Raw genomic sequence first — 25,523 nt, forward strand, 5'->3', positions numbered from 1 at the left:
TTCTATCTATCCACATGCTCTCCAACATTTAGTGTCCCAACTTTTTAATAGTGGCCAGACTAATAGGTGTGGATGATGTATCATTGTAGTTTTGATTTGCATTTCCTAAATCACGAGGGATGTTGAACATTTTCTGTTGTCTTTCTCTCTTTCTCTCTCTCTTTCTCTCTCTCTTTCTCTCTCTCTTTCTCTCTCTCTTCTCTCTCTCTCTCTTTCTCTCTCTCTTTCTCTCTCTCTTTCTCTCTCTCTTTCTCTCTCTCTCTCTCTCTCTCTCTCTCTCTCTCTCTCTTTCTCTCTCTCTTTCTTTCTCTCTTTCTTTCTCTTTCTTTCTTTCTTTCTTTCTTTCTTTCTTTCTTTCTTTCTTTCTTTCTTTCTTTCTTTCTTTCTTTCTTTCTTTCTTTCTGCCATTTATATTTTTTCTTTGGACAATTGTCTTTTCTAATGTTTTGCCCAATTTTTAATCAGGTAGTTTGTCTTTTTATTGTTGAATTTTTTAATCTTTTTATATATCATGGCTATTAACCCTTATCAAATATGTGAATGCCAAATATTTTCTTCCATTGAGTCTTTTCACCCTTTTGAAAAGACCTTTGAGGTGCAAAAGTGTTTAATTTTTAGGAGGTTCCCCATTTATCTATTTTTTTCTTTTTTTTTTTTTTTTTTGTGCTTTGGATGTAAGGATTGAAAAACAACCACCAATATCAAGATCTTGAAGACATTTTCCTTCATTTACTTCCAGGAGTTTATGGTTATTGCTTTTATATTTAGATCCTTAATTTTTATATAAATTGTGAGATAGGATTCCTCTTTATTACTTTTATATATGGCTATCCAATTCTCCCAGTACCATTTGTTGAATAGACTGTTCTGGCCCAGCTGAGAAAGGTTGACAGCCTTGTCAAAAATCACATGAGTGTAGAAGTGAGAATTTATTTCTGAGTTCTCAATTTGGTTCTACTGTACAATGTGTCTTTATGCCAGTACCATGCTGCTTTTTACTACTGTAGCTAAGTAATATGCTTTAATGTCAGAAAGTGAGAGTCCTCCAACTTCTTTTTTAAGACATTTTTGGCTATTCAGGGCCCCTTACCCTTTCAAATAAATTTGGTAATTGGATTTTCCATTTCTTAAAAAAAAAAAAAAGTTGTTGAGATTTTAATTGGAATTGAATTGACTTTATATATCAGTTTGGGTAGAACTGATATGTTAACTATATTTAGTACTTCCATCATGAAAATGGAATGTTCTTCCATTCAATTAAGGTTTCTTTGGTTTCTTCTAATGGATGTAGTTTTCTCAATATAGGCCCTTTATATTCTTGGTTGAGTTTATTCCTAAATATTTGATACCTTAGTTGCTATCATAAATGGAATTTTTTTCTGATTTCCTTCTCAGATTGCACATCAATAGTGTATAGAAACACAGTAGATTTTTGCACATTAATCTTGTATCCTGTCACTTTGCTGAACTTGTCTACAGTTCTAGTAGCTTTGTGGTGGAATTTTCAGGATTTATAGATAAGGATAATGTAATCAGCAAATAGAGCAAATTTAATTACTTCCTTTCCTATCTGATGTCTTTTATTATTTTATCTAGCCTAATTGTAGGCTAGAACTTCTAACATAATATTGAATGACAATTGTAACAATGGACACCCTTCTGTTATGATACCAGCAGGAAAGTTTTCAGTCTTCTATCATTGAGTACAATGCTAGCTGTAGGTTTTTCATATGTACACTTCACCATTTTGAGAAACCTTCCTTCTATGCCTATTGTTTGGACTGGTTTTATAAAGAAAGTGTGCCATATTTTGTCAAATGTATTTTCTGCAACAATAGATCAGATCATGTGATTTTTCTTCTTAATTTTATCAATGTGGTTTATTAAACTAAATGATTTTCTTGTGTTGAACCAACCTTGCATATCTGGGATAAACCCACTTGATTGTGGTGTATAATTCTTTTAATGTGCTTTTGGATTCAGTTTGCAAATATAATCTTGAGGATTTTTGCATCTATATTGATTTGGGATAGTAGTCTATTTCTTTTTGTAGTATTTATATCTGGTTGTGGTAGTAGAGTGATATTGGCTTTGAAAATGAGTTAGGTATTGTTTCCTTCTCTTCAGTTTTTTGGAAGAGTTTGAGTAAGATTGGTTCAACTGTCTTTGAATGATTGGTAGAATTGAACTGGAAGCCATCCCTAGGGAGGTTTTGATGACTGTTTTAATCTCTTCACTTTTAATTGGTTTGTTGAGGTTTCCTGTTTCCTCCAGGCTTAGTGTAAGTGGTTTTTGTGTTTCTAGCAATTTGTCCATCTCATCTACATTTTCTAGTTCTTAGGAATAATGTTGTTCATAGTATCCTTTTATGATCTCTCTTATTTCTGTGAGGTCAGCGGTAATGTCCTTCCTCTTGTTTATGATTTCTTTGTCAGTCTAGCTACATGCTTGTTGATTTTGTTGGTCTTCCCAAAGAACCAACTTATGGTTCTGTTTATTCTATTGTTTTTTTTTTTTTGTTTTGTTCTGAGTTCATTTATTTCTGTTCTGATCTATACCATTTCTTTCTTTAGGCTTGGTTTGGGATTAACTGGCAGTTTTTGGTTTTGTTTTCTAGTTCTGCCAGGTCTAGAGGATCTGCAGTTAGGTCTTCAGTTTTAGAACTATCTTCTTTTTTTAATGTAAGCCTTGAGTGCTATAAATTCTTTCTCAGCACTGCCTTTGTTGTGTCTTATAGTTTTTTGAATGTGTTGTCATTTTCATTTATCTCAAGGTATTTGCTGAATTGTCTTGCAATTTCTTCTATCACCCACTGAATATTAAAAGTATGTTATATAATCTCCATATATTTATGAACTTTCCCTTTTCTGTCCATTGTTGATTTCCAGTACCATTCTATTATGATTAGAGAAAGTGTTTTGTATACTTTCAAGCTTTTTAAATTTATTGAGACTTCTTCTATGGCACAACATATGGTCTCTCCTGGAGAAGGATCCATGATTCCTTTCAAAGAAGGTATATCCTGCTTTTTGAGGTACAATTCTCTATAGATACTTGCTACTTCTAGCTTATTTATCATATTATTCAGGCTATCTATTTCTTTATTAATCCTCTGTCCAGATGTTCTATCCAATACTGAGAGTATTGGAGTATACTGAAGTCTCCAACTATTATTGTAGAGACTCTATTTCTTCCTTCAGTTTTGCCAGTGTGTGCCACACATATCTTGGGCAGCCAGTTTAGGTGCATAATTATTTAGTGTAGTCATTTCTTCTTGATGAATTGCCCCCTTTTTAATATATAATGAATTTCTTCATCCCTTATAACAGTTTTGCATTTAAAACCTATTTTTCCAATATTAGTATCTCTACTCCAGTTCTTTTTTGCTTGCTATTTGCATGGAATATCTTTATCCAACCTTTCAATGTTAGCCTGATTGTGTTCTTACATCTGAGGTGAGTCTCTTGTAGACAACATATAGATGACACATACATTTTTTTCATTCTATCAGTCTATGTCTTTTGAATGGGAATTTCAAGCCATTAACATTCAGTGTTTTTTTTGTTTTGTTTTGTTTTTGCTAAACATCCTTAGATATTTTTTTAATTTATTTTTTTTATTATTGATTCTGTAAAAATATTACATTAAAAAAATATATGAGGACCCATTCAACCCCACCACCCCCACCCCACCACTCCCCCCCCAGCAACACTCATTCCCATCATCATGACACATCCATTACATTTGGTAAGTACATCTCTGGGCACCTCTGCACCTCATGGTCAATGCTCCACATCATGGCCCATACTCTCCCCCATTCCATCCAGTGGGCCCTGTGAGGATTTACAATGTCCAGTGATTGCCCCTGAAGCACCATCCAGGGCAGCTCCAAGTCCCAAAGACGCCTCCACATCTCATCTCTTCCTGCCATTCCCCATACCCATTAGCCACCATGTCCACTTTTCCCACTCCATTGCCACCTTTTCTCTGTGGACATTGGATTGGTTGTGTCCATTGCACCTCTATGTCAAGAGGAGGCTCAGATTCCACATGGATACTGGATGCAATCCTCCCGCTTTCAGTTGTAGGCACTCTAGGCTCCATGGTGTGGTGGTTGTCCTTCTTCAACTCCATCTTAGCTGAGTGAGATGAGTCCAATAAATCAGATTGTAGGTGCTGGAGTCTGTTGAGGCTCAGGACCTGGCTATCACATTGTCAGTCCAGAGATTCAGATCCCCTAAATATATCTTAAACCCCAACACCAATTACAACTCCAGCACAGTAGCATGAAAGTCTTATGAAGAGAGATCCCATCTGAGTCCAGATTCATCACACATAAACACCAGCTCCAAAGAAGGGTCATCTGCCATGGCAGTTAACCCCATCTGCCATGACCATAGCACCAATGGATCTCTTTAGCCCTCAAAGGAACCAGTACCTGGGGGTTGTATCTACTTTATCTGTCTCTTAGACTCTGCTCAGTTGTGCATAAGGGCAATCCTTCTGACAGCCTCCAGACTCTTTTTTTAGAGACTCGTAGCCATATAAACTCATTTCTCCTTTCCATTTCCCCCTTACATTAGGTCAAACAGCATTTTAAAGTCATGTTATTTTATGTAGACAGGGATATTCTACTGATCCACACTGAACCTTCCTTTCCAGGTCATTTTCCAGTTGCATCATTAGTTGGTAGTTGATAGTGATCCCTCGGTTACTGTAAAGGCATTACTGGCTTCATCCATTTTGTCCTTCGGCTTTCTGTTGTCATATCTTACTATTGGCTTTTTTTCTTTCTTTCTTTAATTTACTCTTCCTAATAATCTTCATTTCTAAACTCTTCTCCAAATCTCTTGCCTTTGTTTTCCACTTTCAGGATGCAGCACCCCCTTTAATATCTCTTGCAAATCTGGTCTTGTGATAACATATTCTATCAGTTTTTATTTGTCTGTGGAGACTTTGAACTCACCCTCATTTTTAAAGGACAACTTTGCTGGACACATAATTCTTGGTTGGTAATTTTTCTCTTTCAGTATCTTAAATACATCATACCACTTTCTTCTCTCCTCCATAATTTCTGGTGAGCGTTGGCACTTAATCTTATCAAGTTTCTCTTATATGTGATGCTTTTCTTTTCTTTTGCTGCTTTCAGAATTCTCTCTTTACCTGTCATAGTTACTTTTCCGAATAATAGGTGTCTCAGGGTAGGTCTTTTGGGATTTATTCTCTTTGGGGTGCATTATCCTTCTTGATTATTGATATTTTTGTCCCTTTTAAGGTTTGGGAAGTTCTGTCATTATTTCCTCAAATATTCCTTTGGCCCCTTTTCCATTCTCTTCTCCTTCTAGAACACCAAAAAATGTGAATGGTTGTGCATTTTATATGGTAATTCAATTCCCTGAGACTCTGTTCCATTTTTTCCATTCTCTTCTGTCTTTTCAAGTTCAGATGATCTGTCCTTGATACCATTAATTCTGTCTTCAAGCAATTCAAATCTGCTCCTATGTGCCTCTAATGTATTTTTAATCTTGTCTTTCTTATCTTTCTTCCCATAAGCTCTGTTCCTTTTCTTTGTAGACTTTAAAATTGTTCTGTATGCTCTCCCAGTGTCTTCTTAGTATCCTTCATCTCTTTGGACATATTTTCTTTCAATTCTTTGAATTGATTTATGAGGGTTGTGTGATTATTATTGATTGTCTGTATCTCCTCAGTTTATTTGGTTTGTTCCTTTGCCTTAGTCATCTCTTCCCATTTCCTGGTACAGCTTGTAGTAATTTTTTGCTGATGTCTAGGCATCTGACTATGTTAGTATATTTACTCTGATGGCAATTTCTGTCTCTTGACATTTTTTTACAGATTGCTTTTTGATATTTGGTTCAACTTATTCTATGTTTTTAAAATAGCCCAGCTTAAGTAATTAGATCAAGCTAAGGATTCTCTAAAAGGTATAGATTTTCTCCCAGGATTTCAGGTTAAGCAGTTTTTCTTTGTGCAATTTCCAGACTGGCCAGCACATGGCATTTGTCAGCATAACTTTCCAAGGAGGAGGTGCTTCTTTCAATCTCCCCTTTCCTATGTTTTGTTCTGGCCAGAGTGAAGATTCAAACAGGGCTTTGCTGGCCAAATTCACTGAAGAAAAGCACCCATACATTTGCCTTTTCTTTTTCCTTTTTAATAGCTGCCAAGGAAGAAGACATCTGTTCATCTCTCTGTTGGTTAAAGTGAAATGGGGTTTTATCCCATCTTAATGTCTTTCAGGTAGTGGTGGGAGATCTTCCAAGTCAACATGGGGTTTTGGTAACTCACATTTGTTATTTTGGGTGCTTCAAAGAGACTATTCTTTTCCCATTGAATGAACATGGCATCCTTGTCAAAAAGTCAATTTGCCATAAATGTGGACTCATAATTTGATTCCATTGATCTATATGTCTGTCCTTGTGCCATTGTCACTCTTTTTTTTATCACTGTAGCTTTCTAATAAGTTTTAATATCAAGAATCATCACTCTTCAAATTTTGTTCATCTTTTTTTAAGATGCTTTTGACTATTTGTTCCCCCTTCCTCATCCATATGAATTTAATGTTTGGCTTTTACATTTCTGCATGGAAGTCTATTCAAATTTTGATTGGGATTGTGTTGTCTATAAATTGCTTTGGGTAGAATTTATGTCTAAATAATATTTAGTCTTACAATCCATGAACACAGAAAGTTCTTCCTTTTATTTAGGTCTTTGATTTCTTTCACTAATGTTGCATAGGTTTCTCTATATGAGCCTTTTTATCTTTGGTTAAATTTATTCCTAGATATTAAATTCTTTTAATTGTTATTGTAAATCAAAATTTTATCTTGACTTTTTCTTCTGTTTGTTCCCTAATAATGTAAAAAAATACCACAGATTTTTGCATGTTGATTGTGTAGACTTCCAAATTGCTGTGTTTCTTTAGTAACTCCAGAAGTTTTGTGGAGGAATTTTCAGGATTTCTATATATAGGATCATGTCTTCTGCAAAGAGCAAATGCTTTATTTCTTCCTTTCCAATTTTCATGCCTTTTAGTTCTTATTCTTGCCTAAATTTTCTGGCTAGAACTTCCAGTGTAATCTTGAATAATAGTGGTGAAAGTGGGCATCCTTTTCATTGTTGACTTCTGATTTCATTCTATTGTTGTTGAAGCAGATATAGTATAAGATTTTAATATTTTAAAATTTATTGAAATTTGTTTTGTGACTTAACATATGGTCTGTCATGGAGAATGACACGTGTACTAGAGAAGTAAGTGTTTTCTATTGCTCTTTGGTGTGATTTTCCATATATGTTTGTTAAGTTTAGTTGTTTTTTTAGTATCATTCAAGGCTTCTGTTTCATTTTACTATTCTTAACAAAATCAACAAAATTACAACAAGCTAATTCAATTAAGCAACAAGAAATTGCAGTAATGTAGCTGAATACAAAATGCATACAGAGAAATTAATATCATTACTCAATCTCAATATCAAACAATCAGAAAATATAAATGAGAAAAGAACTCTCTAGTCATAAAGATATCAAAATGCATAAAATATCTACAATAAAATTTGCAACATATGGATGAAGAAAGTTATTCTACAATAAATAGAAACTGAATGCATGAAAAAGGCTGACCTATTCTCAGATTAGAAGATTCAACTGTAAAAAGTATAAAGTTTTACCTATCAATCTATATATTTAACGAAATCTCAATCAAAATATAAATACATTTTTATGAAAGTGTTTATAAAAATAAGAATTAATTTTGATAATTTCATTCTAAAATTCATAGGGAAAAATAAATATGCATAAATAACTAGGAAGGTAAAGAAAAAGGAGAATAAAGTAGAACTTCTAGTTCCATCAGATATTATACTGCATAAATAAAAGCTACAATAATGAAAACAGAAGCTGATTGGCACTAAAGTAATTTTAGGTGGCCATATGGAAGGAAAATCATAGAATCCAGAAAGAGTCATACAAAAAGATAAGAATTATACTTTCAGGTGATTCTTCGTCTGAGTGGGAAAAGATGCATTATTGGATTAAGTGATGTGAGACAACCGAGTAGAAATTTGGAAAACCTGTGTCAAAATCAAATCCAAATATATCGAATGTTTGAAAATAATAGAATTACTGATAAAATTATTCATATAAAGTATTAAATATAATGAATACATATCATGCATATAGGGACACATTGTAAAACTATTAAATGTTACTGAAAATTGAAAGTTCTTCGTGGAAAAAAGTACCTTAATGAAACTCTTGTCTGCAAATTTTTTGGTAAATCCAAGACACCCCATTGCACATGATCAGCTTTAGTCATTGGCATTTATTCTCCATTCTGATCAACTGAGGATCCTAATATCCTCATTCTAATAAAATTCCTCAGTGCCATGTTTGGATGTCTTGTCATATACAGAATGTAGACAATTCCACTATTTTACTTTTCTCACACACAGTATTGAAAGAGTAAATTTACTTTTTAATTATTTATTTAATTGTTTATTGATTTATTTATTACTCTTCCAGAATTCTGCCATAGCGTAATATTTGACAGAGGCCAAATATAACTCAAATTCATTTGTGCCTATCTGGGGGTAACTGTAGGTTTTGTATCCCCTCTTCATCTATAGAGATGTTCTTTATTGTTTGGGGATGAACGGGAAGTTCTTTTTACATAAATGGAGAAAAGGGAAAATGGGAGAGAACTAACAGAGTGTGGTATTTTCCCTGGACTTCCTGGATTTTGTGTGTGTGTGTGTGTGTGAGCCCATGGGGAGAGTAGCAAAAACTAATGTTACAGTTTCCTGAATAAAAATTTGAAGTATTATGAGGAAAAGTCACAGTAGTTCTTATATTGGTCATTTAGGCATCACAATGCATTAAATATTTGAAGAGGTAACTGCTCCTTGTAGAGTGATGACTTTTGGGTTTTGGAAGATAACATCCTTGGTGACTTCTCATGGGAGGCAACATCAGGAATTGCAGCTACAAGGCCCTTTCAAACAGATCAAAAGATATTGTCAGATATTGCTGGGGTGGGTGTCGAAGGTCAAAGTAGATGTTACCAGGCATTAGAGCTTAAAGGAAATTTGAGAGTTTGTGTATGTCATTACTGAGAATGACTAAGAAATAGCTTGGGGACAGGAAATAGAGGGGACTGGAAATTTTGCCCAAGTCAATAGAAACAATAGGTTATTTGTGTTATTCTTATTAGAGTAACTCACATCTACTTCCATAGGCTATGAGGCTTAGGAACATTGAGTTTACTATTATTTAATTCTGATTTAAAACAATATTCCTGCTCTGACTATTGCCTTTTAGTTTGTTCAGGACTCACTAGCACAAGACTTTTTTACAAATTTATGTTTGACCTCATGTAAGTGGACATGTTAGCCCAGGGCTGGGGTTGATTGTCAGCTGTGACAGTTTGAGATTATTTATGAATCCCAAAAAGAGAGATTATGTTTGTAATCTAATCTATTCCTCTGGGTGTGTATCCTTTGAATGCTTTAGATTCAGCTAACATGCCTTGATCAAATCACTTATTAAGATAAGGGCTTTGTTTCAACCACATCAGTAGGACATCACACAGGATTGAGTGCCTGCCCCCTTGGTAGGCTGATATAAATGAACACTCACTCAAGGGGCATTTTCAGGACTTGGAGTTATCCTGGGTGGTACTGCAGGGACAGTTACTGGACATTGTATGTCCTCCCATGGCCCACTGGGTGGACTGGGGGAGAGTGTAAACTATAATATGGACCATTGACCATGTGGTGCAGCAGTGCTCAGAGATGTATTCACCAAGTGCAATGAATGTCCCATGATGATGGAGGAGGTCGTTGTTATGGGAAAGTGGGGTGAGGGGGTGGGGGAGTATATGGGGACCTCATATTTTTTGAATGTAACATTAAAAAATAATAAATAATGAAAAAAGAAAAAATATATAAAAAAAGAACTGCACAGAGTTGCTACTAATAAAATTGTTTCAATTGCATAAAAAAAGTATATATATATATACATACACACACACACAAAGAAGACACAGGGGAAGAGAGAGAGCTTCTTAGATTCTGGGGGAGAGAACTTTGGCATGTGACAGAGAGGAGAAGACTCAAACTACTAAAGCCCAAGGAAGAGATAAGCCATTCACCTAGTAGTTTGCGGTAGAAGAGAACAGAGCACTGAGCAGCTGAGAAGGCCTGAAAGGAAATGAGTCCAATGCCAGAGACTGATATAAGAAGCCCTGAGAAACCAGGAAGAGATTGTCTGCCATCTTGCTTCAACACATGGTAACTGACTTTGGTGAGAAAGCAGCCTTGAGTTGGACCCATTAGGCCCTTGTGACTGTAAGCTTTTACCCCAAATAAATACTCTATAAAAGCCAACAGATGTCTGGTACTTTGATTCAACACCCCTTTGGCTAACACAACAACCATGACTTTGTCTTGGGAAAATCCCTTGGCAGTCAGCAATTTTTACAGAACAGATTTTTCTAAATTCAGAGCCAGTCAGAATTGTTGCAACAATGGTCTAAAAACTAACATGAGCTTGGGAAGTACTTCTATAATCCCAGAGACTCCTTTCAGAAACTGAAAACACAACATGCAAGAGGTATTAGTCCTGCTCCTAAGGTTCAGCATCCACATACAAAGCCAGACTGTAGTGTCCCATTAGACTGAGATGTTAACAAAACATTGGGAATGACCTTACTGTATTCTGTCCACTAACTGATCAGATCTTCAGTGTTTCTGTCCCTCCTCAACCCACTTCAGAAGCTTCTTGACATAAACCTACATAAGTTAAGTGATCTTAATAAGTAGTTACTCTGATCTTATTCTAGGAACTCTTACACGTTAAGTACTATAGCAAATGCTAAGAGAACCATCAGAGTGTCAGACCCTGCCATGGGAGTAAGAAGGCAGTGCAATGTAAAATAAATGGCATGGAATTTTAAGCTAAGCAGACCTGATTATAATTGCTGGTATAGTAACAGTTTCTGAGTCACTTTGTCATAAATATTGTGTGTGTGTGTGTAATGATATCTACTTTTATTACCTATAAAAATTAAGTGAGATAGTTTGAAGTACCTATTTTAATGGGCACAGAGTAAATACTCCTATAGGGTAGACAATAGATTTTTTAAAAAGATTTATTTATTTATTTCTCTCCCCTTCCCCGCCACCCCAGTTGTCTGTTCTCTGTGTCTATTTGCTGCGTGTTCTTTGTCCACTTCTGTTGTTGTAAGCTGCACGGGAATCTGTTTCTTTTTGTTGCGTCATCTTGCTGTGTCAGCTCTCCGTGTGTGCGGCACCATTCCTGGGCAGGCTGCACTTTCTTTCTTTTGTGCTGGGCGGCTCTCCTTACGGGGCGCACTCCTTGCATGTGGGGCTCCACTACGCGGGGGACACCCCTGCGTGGCAGAGCATTCCTTGCGTGCATCAGCACTATGCATGGGGCAGCTCCACACGGGTCAAGGAGGTTCGGGGTTTGAACCATGGACCTCCCATGTGGTAGATGGATACCCTAACCACTGGACCAAGTCCGCTTCCCTAGGGTAGACAATATTATTAGCATTATTTATTTTATAAGTCTATTGAGACTAAAATATAACCTTTCCAATGATCCCATGGATACTTAAAAATTTTACATACCTCCATTCCTATAGGTCAATAATGTAGTAAGATGAATTGAGATATTAACGAAAACCCTAAAATATTCAAATAGTGTGAATAGTCTCCAACTTCTATGTTCTTTAGTCAACTTTTTCTCTAACATCACATTTCCCCAGCAGAGCCAAGTATTAGAATAATTCATATATTCACAATCATTCATATAACAACCTATAGAAGTCCACTGTACAACTGTGAAGAGGATAAGAAATAGATGTTGAGACCCTGTTTAGGATTGGATAATCTGACACATTAATTCTATGAAATAGAAAGGGAGTTCACTTAAACATCTAACACATGCTAAGTCTTTACAGAGATTATCTAATTCCCTTCTCTATTAATCAATGAGGTAGACATTGTTTTCTCATTTCCAGATAATTAAACCAGCTTATAGGTTAATTTAGTTATTCAAGGTCAAAAAAGCAGTGTGACATAACTGGTTTACAGGGCCTCTTTATATATAGAGCTATTGCATTATCACGTAGATTATATAACCTTTATTATCCACTCCCCCTTCCAATGAAAACATTACAATTGTGTTCCTCTAAAGCAGGGGTTCTTAACCTTTTCTGTGCCACGGGCCACTTTGCCAGTCAGGTGAAAACCACGGACCTCTTATTAAGTCCACACTATACTGTGTATTATTTAATAAATATATCACACCCACACCAACACATCTTCACAAGAATGATGTTTGTTTAAATTTCAATTCCAGGTCATGGACCCCTGGTTAAGAACCCCTGCTTATGATGCTAAGAGTCAAAATGAATAGCTGTCTACTCAGCAACATAATTTTGACTGTAACTTAAATAAACCTTGAAAAAGCACCACCCCCTTATCTCACAGTCTTGCTAGTAATCTTTACTCCCTAGATTTCTTTTTGTAATGATATGCAAGCTCAGTATACTCCACAGATATCACAATACAAGATCACAATGTGCAGCAGTAAAACAAATGGCATGTGGGGATCATCTGTTTTCTGTAGGCAGTGAACAGTCAGCAGTGCCATTTGCTTTACTGCAGTTTTGACAGAAATCTGCTCTCCAGTCGTGAAGCTAACCTATCTCCATAGTAGCTCAATAGCAGCTCAGTGATTAAATCTCAGTCATTCTGACAAGAAACTGCCTGTCTAATCGTTCCTCAAAACTATATTATGTCTTATTACAAGTCCCCTTTCTTATATGTAGTTCCAACTAAGGGATTGACAAAGAAAACCTGCTCACACTGCAGGCTTTTTTGTTCAAGCTCATTACCTTTATATGCACATTAAAAAATGTGGATAAATTCATTAGTAAAGAAGAAAAAAATAGACAAAATATGTTCCTTAAATCATTAATTGAGTATTTTTAAAACATATGGTATACATTGTTTCCTTTTCAGTGTATTTGCTAACCAAATATTTTATTTCAAATTGCATCTTTGCTGTGTGTTCATGTAGTCCAAATAAAATTGTACAAAATCTAATTTACATAATGGTATGCAAAAATATTGTGAAAAAACATGGGCACATTCAGCTGGATAATAAGCAAAGATTTTCTGGATAGAGATGGGTTGCTGCAAAAATATGAAGACTGTGAATAACATTCAGTTATTTTTGTTCAAAAGGAGATGCTATTCCAGACCTGAATTCATCATGATTCTAGAGAAAGAAATGCAGATAACACAAAGTGAGTACATTTATTTAAAAAAAGAGTGGGAGCATTAGGTCATATAAATTATAACATACATCTCCCATCTATACCTTCTTATGTTGTCCCTCTTCCTTCTCTATCTCCATTATGATTGGGTTTGTGAATTAATTCAAGAATCCTAATGGAGATGAGTGTCAAGTTACTAAGGAAAAAGAAGGTAAGAGCTGACATGTTATCCAATGTGTTAGTATTGTATTCCTTCTTACAGCTGAATAGTATTCCATTGTATGTATATACCACATTTTATTTATCCAGTCATTGGTTGGTGAGCATTTGGGTTGATCCCAACTTTTGGCAATAGTGGATAATGCTGCTATGAACATTGGTGTGTCTATATCAGTTTGTGTCCTTGTTTTCAGTTCTTCTGGATATATATCTAGCCGTGGAATTGCTGCGTCATATGGAAAATCTATAGCTAGTTTTTTGAGGAACTACCAAACTTTCCTCCAAAATGACTGGATCCTTCTGCATTTCCATCATCAGAGGATGAGGGTTCCCATTCCTCTACATCCTCTCCAACATTTGTAGTTTTCTGTTTTTTAATAGCTACCAGTCTAATGGCAGTAAAATGATGTCTCATTGTAGTTTTGATTTGCATTTCCCTAATAGCTAGTGATGTTGAGTATCTTTTCATGTGCTTTTAAGTCATTTGTATTTTTCTTTGGAGAAGTGTCTCTGTTCAAATCTCTCACCCATTTTTAAAATGGGTTATTTCTCTTTTTACTTTTGAGATACAGAATTCCTTTATATATACAAGATATTAGTCTCCTATCAGATACATGATTACCAAATATTTTCTCCCATTGGGTAAGCTGCCTTTTCACTTTCTTGACAAACTCCTTTAAGGTGCAAAAGGCTTTAATTTTGAGGAGGTTCCATTTATCTGTTTGTTCTTTTGCTGCCCATGCTTTGGGTATGAAGTTCATGAAGCCATTTCCTACTACAAGTTCCTGTAGATGCTTCCCTCCATTATTTTCCAAGGTCTTTATTGTCTTGACTCTTACCCAGGTCAGCTAACATGGAGGTGAAGATGGTTAACCACCATACCAGGGAAACAAGAGTGCCTACAACTGCAAGCAGGAGAATTGCATCCATCAGTCGTGTGGGATCTAAGTCCCCTCTCAATTTAGAGGTGGAGTGGACATCACTATCCCAGGGACTACAGGATGGAGGAATAAAATATGGATTAGAGTGGACTTACTGGTATTCTACTATAGAATTACTGTGACTCTAGCAATGGAAAAAAATGTATCATTAATGTGGAGACAGTGGCCACGGGAGTTGCTGAGGGCAGGGAGAGGGAAGAAGACATGTGATGTAGGAGCATCTTTGGGACTTGGAGTTGTCCTAAATGATATTGCAGGGACAGATGCTGGACATTATATATCCTGCCATAACCCACTGAATGGCCCTGGGGGAAAGTGTAAATTACAATGTAAACTCTAATCCTTGCAATGCAGCAGTGCTCCAAAATGTATTCATTGAATGCAATGAATGTGCCACAATGATGAAAGAGGTTGTTAATGTGGGAGGAGTGGGGTGGGTGGGGTGCGGGGTATATGGGAACCTCATATATTTTTTTTCCTTATGTTTTTGAGTGTAACATTTTTTGTGATCTATGTGTCTTTAAAAAGAAAGAGAGAATTAAAAAATCAATTAAAAATGCACCCCTCCCCCAAAGGTAGTAAACCTTGCAGGAGTCTATTACAATAAAATGCATCCATGCATTCATACCCACACACCCAGAAAACCCTTAGCCAGAAGAATTGTGGTTACTAACTGATAACTTGACCAGGGATAGGTTACATATCGAAATGTTTCTCATCTTGTAAAAGATTGCTATTCTCTTCAGATGCAGATAAATTCAATTGCGGGAAATGTGTTTTGATGGTATATGAAATTTACTTTTTCACTTCCAGATATAAAGAATAAAATATGCTGTAGAGGATAAGGTATGAGTAGCAAAATTTCTATCCTTATTGCTCTTGGTCAGGCTGTTCTGTATATGGTTATTGTTCAGTGCCATGAAATTCTCATTATATGCAATTTATCTAACTATAAAACTATATATCTAAATGGTTTAAGATTAGCAATAAATTTTAGGCAACCCGAATAAGAGGAACAGAAATTCAAAAGGTTATAATCTGGTACATGGTACCCAATTGCCCAATTGTTCAAGGTTGAACAGATTTTTATCTGTTCATTTTATCTAATTTTCTAATTTATCAGGCAATGTTGAATGTTGTTCTTATACAAACATGGTAAATACTGAACACTCACACAAATATAACAACTAAAAATAAAAGCAAAATAAAACATATTCTTTGAATTTTATGTTCTGCCTCTATTTCAAATTTGTTTTTGCTTATTCTATTTAATTATTCTCCCCACCACACCATATTCCAATATCCTGATAATATCAAGCTTAAAAATATCATTGATTTAATAAAATTACCAGGTTATCTCCAAGTTTGACTCTTAATTTTTAAGTATACTTTCACATGACTCAGTCAGTTTTTGGTTTTTGACAATTTGCTCCCCTTAAATCTGAAAAGTTTCAATTCCATTCTGTCTCTGAATATTGGAATTCTACCAGGTTCTCAACACTTTCTAGTTTTAAATTTATTTATTTTGTTATCTCTATTACTTTTCCCCATGCATTCTGAAATTTCTTATGATTTCTATTAACATTAATGATTTAATTTTGTGTAGGGTATTTCCATTTTACTCCAATGAGTATTCAAAACTATAATTAAAATATCCTTATCTTTTTTCCTTTCCTGTGCAACTCTACATGTATCTAAGATTTCCTTTATAAGTTAGGTGTTAAAACAATATCGTGATTAAAACTTGTCAAGAGTAGTCAGGATATGACTTTTAAATTATATGTGTGTACATATACATATATGCATAAATGTATATATGTGTGAAAAGAATAATCACAGTTTTTACAGCATTTTATCCAAGATGCTGGGATTACTGAAGATTTATAAGTGATTAGAAATCTAATCTTTTCCAAAAATGAATGCTGCTTCAAGACCAGGGAGTTTGCAGATAATTTTATAAACAGAAGTAAGGAAGTTTGGCTAGGTTCTACTGATTAGAGCAGTAACATGTTAGACTCAGAGGGGTGTATATGTGTAAGTGGGATTTATTTTTAATTGATGTACTTAACCAGAGGCTTAATTAGCTTACTTAACTAAAGGCTTAATTAGCTTTTCAGGGTGAAGTATATTGGTAGGACTTTCCAAAGAGTATGTTTATCATATAATTCTGTGCTAGTTCAGGGAAACTAATTTTGAGTTAGTTTTGAGAAAACTCAGGAGCCACGTTTGATTATGTTTATCACATATATGTGTTTTAGTGTATTCACAGGGTTGTCCAACCATTACCACAATCAACTTTGAAACATTTCATCACCCCAAAATGATTATCCACACCCATTAGTAGTTACTCCCCATTTCCTTCCAATTCCCCAATCTTAGGAAACCACCAATATACTTCATACCTCTATATTTTTTGCCTATACTTATTATTTCATATAAATGTAATAACAAGTGTGCTATTTTTTGTGATTGACTTATTTCAGTTGGCATAACATTTTCAAGCTTCATCCACATTTTAGTATATATCAGTATTTCATTTCCTTTTTTATTACCAATAATATAATTTTATGTATATCATATTTTACTTATCAATTCATCAATTGATGGACATTTGGAGATGTTTCCATTATGGTTATTTTGATTAATGCTGCAATGAACAGTCATAGACAGGCTATTTCAGACAAGTTTGTATGTGTTGTAAAGAGCATTATTGAAAGTATTATGTCTATTGGTTTATATTATTGTTGAAGTCTTGTATGTCCTTGTTGATATTCTGCCTAGTTGTTCTACCCATAATTGAATCTGGAGTATTGAATTACTGACTATTATTGTTCAATTGTGTGTTTTCCCCTTCAATTCTGTCCATTTTGTTTCATGTGTATTAACACTTGTTTTAGGTTGCTGATTGATTGACCCTATTATTGTGATAAAATATCCAGCTTGATTCATATTTTAAAGTTTAATTTGACTTAAACTAATATAGTCAGCTTTTTGTGGTTTTATTTGCAAGATATTTATTTTCCATAATTTTACCTTTAACCTAATTATGTATTTGAATCTAAGTTACATCTCTTGTGTATAACATATAGTCAGATTCTCTTTTGTTATAGAGTCTGATAATCTCTGTCTTTGGGTGGATTTTTAAAATTCATTCATATTAAAAGTTATTAATATAGTTAGATTTATGTATTTTTTAGATTTTTAAAAATATGTTTGATATCTTTTTTGTTCCTCTATCCCTTATTTGCTGTGTTTTTCTTGCATTCAGTGAACATTTTCTAGTGTAACATTTTTATTTCTTTAATTATTTTCAATAGAATTGTTTTGAATTTTCTTTTTTGAACTAGAGTTTGCCAAATCCATCTTAAATGTTCATAATCTAATTCAGGCTTTTACTCACAGAATACAGCAAGACATAGAAACTTTACTTCTATACAAATCTGTTCTCTCTTACCTCCTATGTGCCATCATTGTTATAAATATTACATCCATATATCTTACAAACCTAACGGTACATTGTTGTAATTATTACTTTGGATAATTTTTATGTCTTTAAAAGAAACTAAGAGAAGAAAGAGGAAATAAATATTTATGAGTTTATTATAGAAGCAACCTCAGAGATATTGCTGGTTCAGTTTCAGACCCTGCAATAAAGCAAATATCACAGGAAGATGAGTCACACAAACTTTTTGGTTTCCCAGTGCATATTAAATTATTGTTTACACCATGCTGTAGTCTATTAAGTGTGCAATAGCATTAGATCTTAAAAACAAGGTACAGACCTCAATGAAAACTTGATACAGAGATATGAAATGAGCACATGCTGTTGTAAAAATGGCGCTCCTAGACTTAATTGATGCAGAGTTGCCCCAAACCTTCAATTTGTAAAAAATGCAATATCTTCAAAGTACAATAGGTGAAGCACAATAAAATGAGGTATGCCTATGTTAACTTTCTCATTCAGTATTTCTACTTCTCTTCTTTTGTTTCTCTGAATTTGAGAGGCCATCTTGTGCCATTTCCTTACTCCACTAGAGCTTTGATCTCACCCATCTCCTTTGTGTTTTATTGTAAAATATACTACATTTCTATATGTTAAAGTTATCAAAAGACAATTATATACACACTATTTTTTAATTTTTTAATTAGAGTAATTGTGGGCTTACAGAAAAAATATGTAAAAAATACAGTGTTCCCATATATCCCATCCAAGTATTTTTTTATTATTTCTTTAAAGATTTATTTTTTATTTACTTATTACCCCACCACCCCTTATTGTTTGCAGCCATTGTATCCATTGCTGTGTACTTGTCTTCTCTTTAGGATGCACTGGGAACTGAACCTGAGACTTCCCATGAAGGTGAGAGGCATTCAATTGCTTGAGCCACCTCAGGTCCCTGGTTTGTTGTGTCTCTCATTGTCTTTCCTCTTTGTGTTTCTTTGTTGCATCATCTTGTCATTAGCTTGCCATGCCTGCCCATTGTGCCTGCCCATCGTGCTAGCTCATCTTCTCCAGGAGGCACCAAGAACTGAACCTGTGACCTACTATGTGGAAATCCCATGTGTTAGGCAGGAATCCAATTGCTTGAGCCACATCCACTTCCCCCATCCACCTATTATTAACACTTTGCATTTGTGTAGCTCTTTATTAAAATTGATGAAAGAATACTATATCTTAATATCTTTAATGTTAAAATTCATAATTATATACTTATATATTTAGCTTTCTGAGGTACTGCCAAACTATCTTCCACAGCAGTTACAATATTTTTCATTCCTTCCAGCTATTAATAAGTGTTCCTATTTCTCCACATCTTCTATAACACTTGTAATTTTCTTATTTTTAAGAGTAGTTATTCAAGTAGGTATGAAATGGTATCTCACTGTGGTTTGTATTTGCATTTCCCTAATGGTTAATGGTGTTCAGCACATTTTCATGTGCTTTTCAGTCATTTTTTATTCTCTGCAGAGAAATGTCTTTTCAAGTCTTTTCCCATTTTTAATAGGGTTGCATTTTTAATTGTAGAGTTGTAGGATTTCTTTATACATTCTGGATATTATGCCCTTATTGAATATGTAGTTTCCAAATAGATTCAATTATTGGGCAGGTTGTCTTTTCACTTTCATGATAAAGTTTTGATGTGCAAAAGTTTTAATTTTGATCAGGTCTCCTTTATTTTTTTTTCTTTTGTTGTTTGTGCTCTGAGTGTAAAGTCTAAGAAACTATTGCCTGCCACAAGATACTTAAGAAATGTCCCTATATTTCATTCTATGATTTTATAGTCCCGGATCTTATATTTAGATAATTGTTTCATTTTGACTTAATTTATGTATTTGGTGTGAGATAGGGGTCCTCTTTCATTCTTTTGCATTTGGATATCCAGTTATCCCAGTACCATTTGTTAAAGAGACTTTTCTCCAATTGAGTAGTGCGGTCACCCCTCGGGCTGAAATGTGGTTTGCTGGCCTGGCAGGGGAGCGGCCGCGGTAGGCCTAATTCCACTGCCCCCATAATAGGGTGGCTGGTCGGACACACCGCCACCACTGAAGGAAGCTCGGCATGGGCGCAGAGTGCCCTCGGGTCTCCCCTTCTCGGCAGCCATGCTTCCGCGGCCGCCCCTCCTCCCAGATGGCGCCACCCGATGCCTTGTAGGGCGGCACCCTTCTTCTTCCTTCTCCCTGCGCAGGCGCAGGGCAGAAAATTCCAGTCTGCCCTTTTCCCCTCCCCCGACAGCAGCAACAGCCAGGTGTGGGCGGAAAAATCCAGCCCGCCCTTTTCCCTTCCCCCGACAGCAGCAACAGCCAGGCGTGGGCGGGAAACTCAAGTCTGCCCTCCACCCCAGCAACAGCAGCCACCAATCCCTAAACCCTGCCCCTTCCCCCAGCAACAGCGACAACCAATCCCTAACCACCACCCCTCCCCCGTCCAGTACCGCCCACTGACCTTTCGCCGGCAACCAATCAGAACAGGGCGTGGCTTCAACCAATCAGCCTTCCCCAGCCCCTATAAAACTGTTGCCTCTCCCTCAGTAAAGTGGACTTGCGTGTTTACCTTGTCTCCGCGGTAGTTCTTCTGCCGTGCGCCCTCCAGTCCTGAGAGCCCCCGACAAGGGCCTGGCCTCCCTTGTCCCCAGTTCGTCGCCTGCTTCTCCGGGCGACCCGTTCGTCGCCGGCTTCGCCGGGCGACCCCGTCAGCCAAACCGCGCAACCCCTTGTGAGACCGATCCCTCGTCTGCTGCCGGACCGACCCCTCGTCCCAAGCGGGACCGACCCCTCGTCCAGAGCTGGACCGACCCCTCGTCCACAGCCAGACCCCACCTCTACCGACCGAGCAAGCCGCCGCAGTTGGCGCCCAACGTGGGGCAAGGCAACCCCACCACAGCCTCACTCTATAACCTGGCGGCCCCCCCCTCCTCTCTTCTCACCTTGGGACTTCTCTCGTGCAACATTGCTGCTACCTGAGCCTTGGCTACCTCATACGATCCACGGCGGTCTGGGAGAATCGCTGGATGGCTTTCTCCTTCCATGTCGGGGGCTTATACCGACCCGCTATGATTAAGAGGAGCCTTGGATTTCTTGGGAGCGTGCGCTTGCATGTCTGAAGTAATCCTACCACAGCCCTACCCCCTCCTCTCTTCTCACCTTGGGACTTCTCTCGTGCAACATTGCTGCTACCTGAGCCTTGGCTACCTCATACGATCCACGGCGGTCTGGGAGAATCGCTGGATGGCTTTCTCCTTCCATGCCGGGGGCTTATACCGACCCGCTATGATTAAGAGGAGCCTTGGATTTCTCGGGAGCACGCGCTTGCACGTCTGAAGTAACCCTACCACAGCCCTACGCCCTCCTCTCTTCTCACCCCTATCTTTTCGCTCTGCATTGCTGCTCCTGAACCTTGGTAACCTCATATGATCCACGGCGGTCTGGGAGAATCGCTGGATGGCTTTCTCCTTCCATGTCGGGGGTTTATACCGACCCGCTATGATTAAGAGGCGCCAATAAAACTCTCAGGAGCGTGTGCCTGAGCACCTCCACCCCTGCCTTCACCTCTGCCTCCTCCCCTCTGTGCTTGCTCCCCTTTGCCTTGCTCCACTGCTCGTCGTCCCGCCCTCCCCTCGTCGGGGCCTTCTCTTGGCCCGCGACCACCGTCGGAGCCCCACCGGCTCCGACCCCTCGTCTCACCGCGCACCTCGGCTCCCATCGCCGCGCTCTCAAGGTAAGGGCCCCTTTTCTTATCGGCTCCAAAAGGCCATTAGCAATGGGTAACATCCTATCTGCTAAGCAAGCCCCACAAGTTCGGGCCCTCGCCGGTCTCCTAGACACTCACCGGTGTAAGATCTCTTTCAAATAGCTTCAAGTATATCGGGACCTTCTTCTCCCCTTTAATCCGTGGCTTACCACGTGTCAGCTTTGGGACCCGGACACCTATACTCGCCTTATAGATAGGGTCACTTTTGCTGTGGAGCAGGAAGGTAAAAGATTCCCTCCTGGCTTATTACAGGCAACATGAAGTCCAGAAGAAATCTTGAAGGGTATAATCTATGATATGCTATATAAAAAAGGATTTAAAAGCAGCTATACCAGAAAGTAAGAATTATGAGTCAACTGTAAATAAATAATATATTTCTGTTAATGTGTTGTAATTGTTCTGTGTTTGTTTGTCTGTTCGTTCAATGTCAACATATATTGTGATACCTCCGGATGGTAAATATAAATTACTAGAAATCTTTAAAAGAGCTCTATTCAAATGGCCAAAAATTAAATAAGAGCTTATATTAATACTTAAGTTTATTCTTTGTCCTCAATTTCCTTACCCTGGATATGAATAGGCAATCTGTAGCCGACAGGCACTGGCATCCTGCCACACAAACGCAACAAGCTATTGTTATGCGGCGTGACCCTCTAACAGCGCAATGGAATGGGCCTGACCCCGTGATCATCTGGGGACGAGGCTCTGCCTACATATATGACCAACAAGGAAATGGCCCTCGCTGGCTACCAGAAAGATTGATAAAACATTGCAATCCCCCACTCCTTCAACCACAAACTAACCCTTCCAGGGGGATAATCTCCCCCTGAGAAAAACTCCCTCTTTTCTTTTACAGCTCGTCCAATAGTCCAGAAGAGGCCCCTATCACCATGACAACCAACACCAAGAAGACATCATAGCTCAACTAAAGGTGACTCAGCCTTTCCAACTCCGCCTAGTGAAGACACTTCATCTCAAACCGAGCAGCTCCAAACAACACCTCTGCCTCTCCTGGCCTCCCGGAGACTTTGGCCTTCTTATTGTCCTCGCCTACGTCTCCACCACTCCCGACGCTGCCGCCACCACCGTCGCTGGTGCCCTGACGCGACTTGTCCTCACCGCTGTGATCCTCCAGACCATCACACAGTCTGCCTCTACCGCTCTTCGCCACCAAGAAGAGATCAACCACCTGTAACGCGCTATCATCCTGGACTTTTAACAGCACATGGACCTTATAGCCACCGAGATAAATGAGAATTGGACATTGGCCACCCTTGCTTGCAACGGCAAGATACTGCCCCCCAAATTGTACATTTGTATCCCCGTCATACTCACCTCCCTCTTCAGCCCCGCTTCCCTCATTGCTTACTGCCTCTTGGGCCTCAGCTACTTGTTGCTGCTGCCATCCTGGCCCTTATTTGAAAAGAAGGGGGAAATGCGGTCACCCCTCGGGCTGAAATGTGGTTTGCTGGCCTGGCAGGGGAGCGGCCGCGGTAGGCCTAATTCCACTGCCCCCATAATAGGGTGGCTGGTCGGACTCACCGCCACCCCTGAAGGAAGCTCGGCATGGGCGCAGAGTGCCCTCGGGTCTCCCCTTCTCGGCAGCCATGCTTCCGCGGCCGCCCCTCCTCCCAGATGGCGCCACCCGATGCCTTGTAGGGCGGCACCCTTCTTCTTCCTTCTCCCTGCGCAGGCGCAGGGCAGAAAATTCCAGTCTGCCCTTTTCCCCTCCCCCGACAGCAGCAACAGCCAGGTGTGGGCGGAAAAATCCAGCCCGCCCTTTTCCCTTCCCCCGACAGCAGCAACAGCCAGGCGTGGGCGGGAAACTCAAGTCTGCCCTCCACCCCAGCAACAGCAGCCACCAATCCCTAAACCCTGCCCCTTCCCCCAGCAACAGCGACAGCCAATCCCTAACCACCACCCCTCCCCCGTCCAGTACCGCCCACTGACCTTTCGCCGGCAACCAATCAGAACAGGGCGTGGCTTCAACCAATCAGCCTTCCCCAGCCCCTATAAAACTGTTGCCTCTCCCTCAGTAAAGTGGACTTGCGTGTTTACCTTGTCTCCGCGGTAGTTCTTCTGCCGTGCGCCCTCCAGTCCTGAGAGCCCCCGACAAGGGCCTGGCCTCCCTTGTCCCCAGTTCGTCGCCTGCTTCTCCGGGCGACCCGTTCGTCGCCGGCTTCGCCGGGCGACCCCGTCAGCCAAACCGCGCAACCCCTTGTGAGACCGATCCCTCGTCTGCTGCCGGACCGACCCCTCGTCCCAAGCGGGACCGACCCCTCGTCCAGAGCTGGACCGACCCCTCGTCCGCAGCCAGACCCCACCTCTACCGACCGAGCAAGCCGCCGCAGAGTAGACTTGGTAGCCTTGTCAGAAAACAATTAGCCATGATTTTAGAGTTTATTTCAGAAGTCTCAATTCAATTCTACTGGTCTATATGCCTATGCTTATGTAAATATCACAGTGTTTTGTCCACTGTATTTTTGTAATAAACTTTTAAGTGGGGAAGGATGACTCCTCCAACTTCGTTTTTCCTCTTTGAGGTGGTTTTGCCTATTTGAGTCCCCTTACCCTGCCAAGTAAATAAGAAAATTTGCATTTCCATTTCTGGAAATTAGGTGGTAGAAATTTTGATTTGGATTGTGTTTCATATGGAAATCACTTTGGGGGTAGAAATGACATCTTAAAATAATAAGTCTTTCAGTCCATGAGCATGGACCATTTGTTTAGAACTTCTGTGATTTCTTTTAGCAATGTTTTATAGTTTTTCATGTATAAGCACTTTGCCTCCTTGGTTAAATTTATTCCTAGATAATTGATTCTTTTAGTTGCTATTGTAAATTGACTTTTTTTCTTGATTTCCAACTCACATTGCTCATTTCAAGTGCGTAGAAATGGTATTGATATTTGCATGTTGAATTTATTTGCTCTAGTGGATTTCTTGTTGATTTTTCATGACTTTCTATATATAGGATCATGCCATCTGCAAAAAATGAAGTCTTTACTTCTTCTTTTCCAATTCAGATGCCTTTATTTTTCTTGCCAAACAGCTCTGGCTATAAATGCCAGCAAAATGTTGAATAACAGTGGTGACAGTTGGCAGTTAGCATCCTTGTTTGTTCCCTATCTTAGAAGGAAAGCTTTCTGTCTTCCACAATTGAGCTGTAGGTTTTTCATACATGCCTTTTACCATGTTGAGAAAGTTTCCTTCTGTTATTAATTTTGATTTTTTTTTAACCAAGAAAAAATACTGAATTTTGTTAAATTCCTTTTCTGAATCAGTGGAGACAATCATGTGATTTTTGTCCTTTGTTTCCTTAATGTGGTGTATTAAATTAATTGATTTTCTCCTGTTGAACCACCCTTGAATAATTGGCATGAAACCCACTTGATCATTGTGAAGAATTCTTTTAATGTTCTTTTGAATTCAATTTAAAAGTATTTTGCTATGAATTTTTCCATCTACATTCATAACAGAAATTGTTCAGCTATTTTCTTCTCCTGTAGCATCTTTATCTGGTTTTGATATTACAGTGATGATGCCCTTTATGAATGAGTGAGGTATTGCTCCTTCTTATTCAGTTATTTGGAAAAGTTTGAGTAGTATTGGTATTAATCATTCTTGGAATGTTTGGTAGCAGATTGTGAAGCAATCCTCTCAAAAGCTCTGCCTTCATTCCAATTTCAGCTGGCACAATGCTTGTCACACAGGCTTCTCTATATCAGTCTCAGCTGTCCTGCTATCTTCCCATATTCAACTATATGGTCTCAGGCATATTGCAGGGCTGGTCATATC

The sequence above is a fragment of the Dasypus novemcinctus genome, chromosome 1 (assembly GCF_030445035.2).
Source record: "Dasypus novemcinctus isolate mDasNov1 chromosome 1, mDasNov1.1.hap2, whole genome shotgun sequence".
Classification (NCBI taxonomy): Eukaryota; Metazoa; Chordata; class Mammalia; order Cingulata; family Dasypodidae; genus Dasypus; species Dasypus novemcinctus.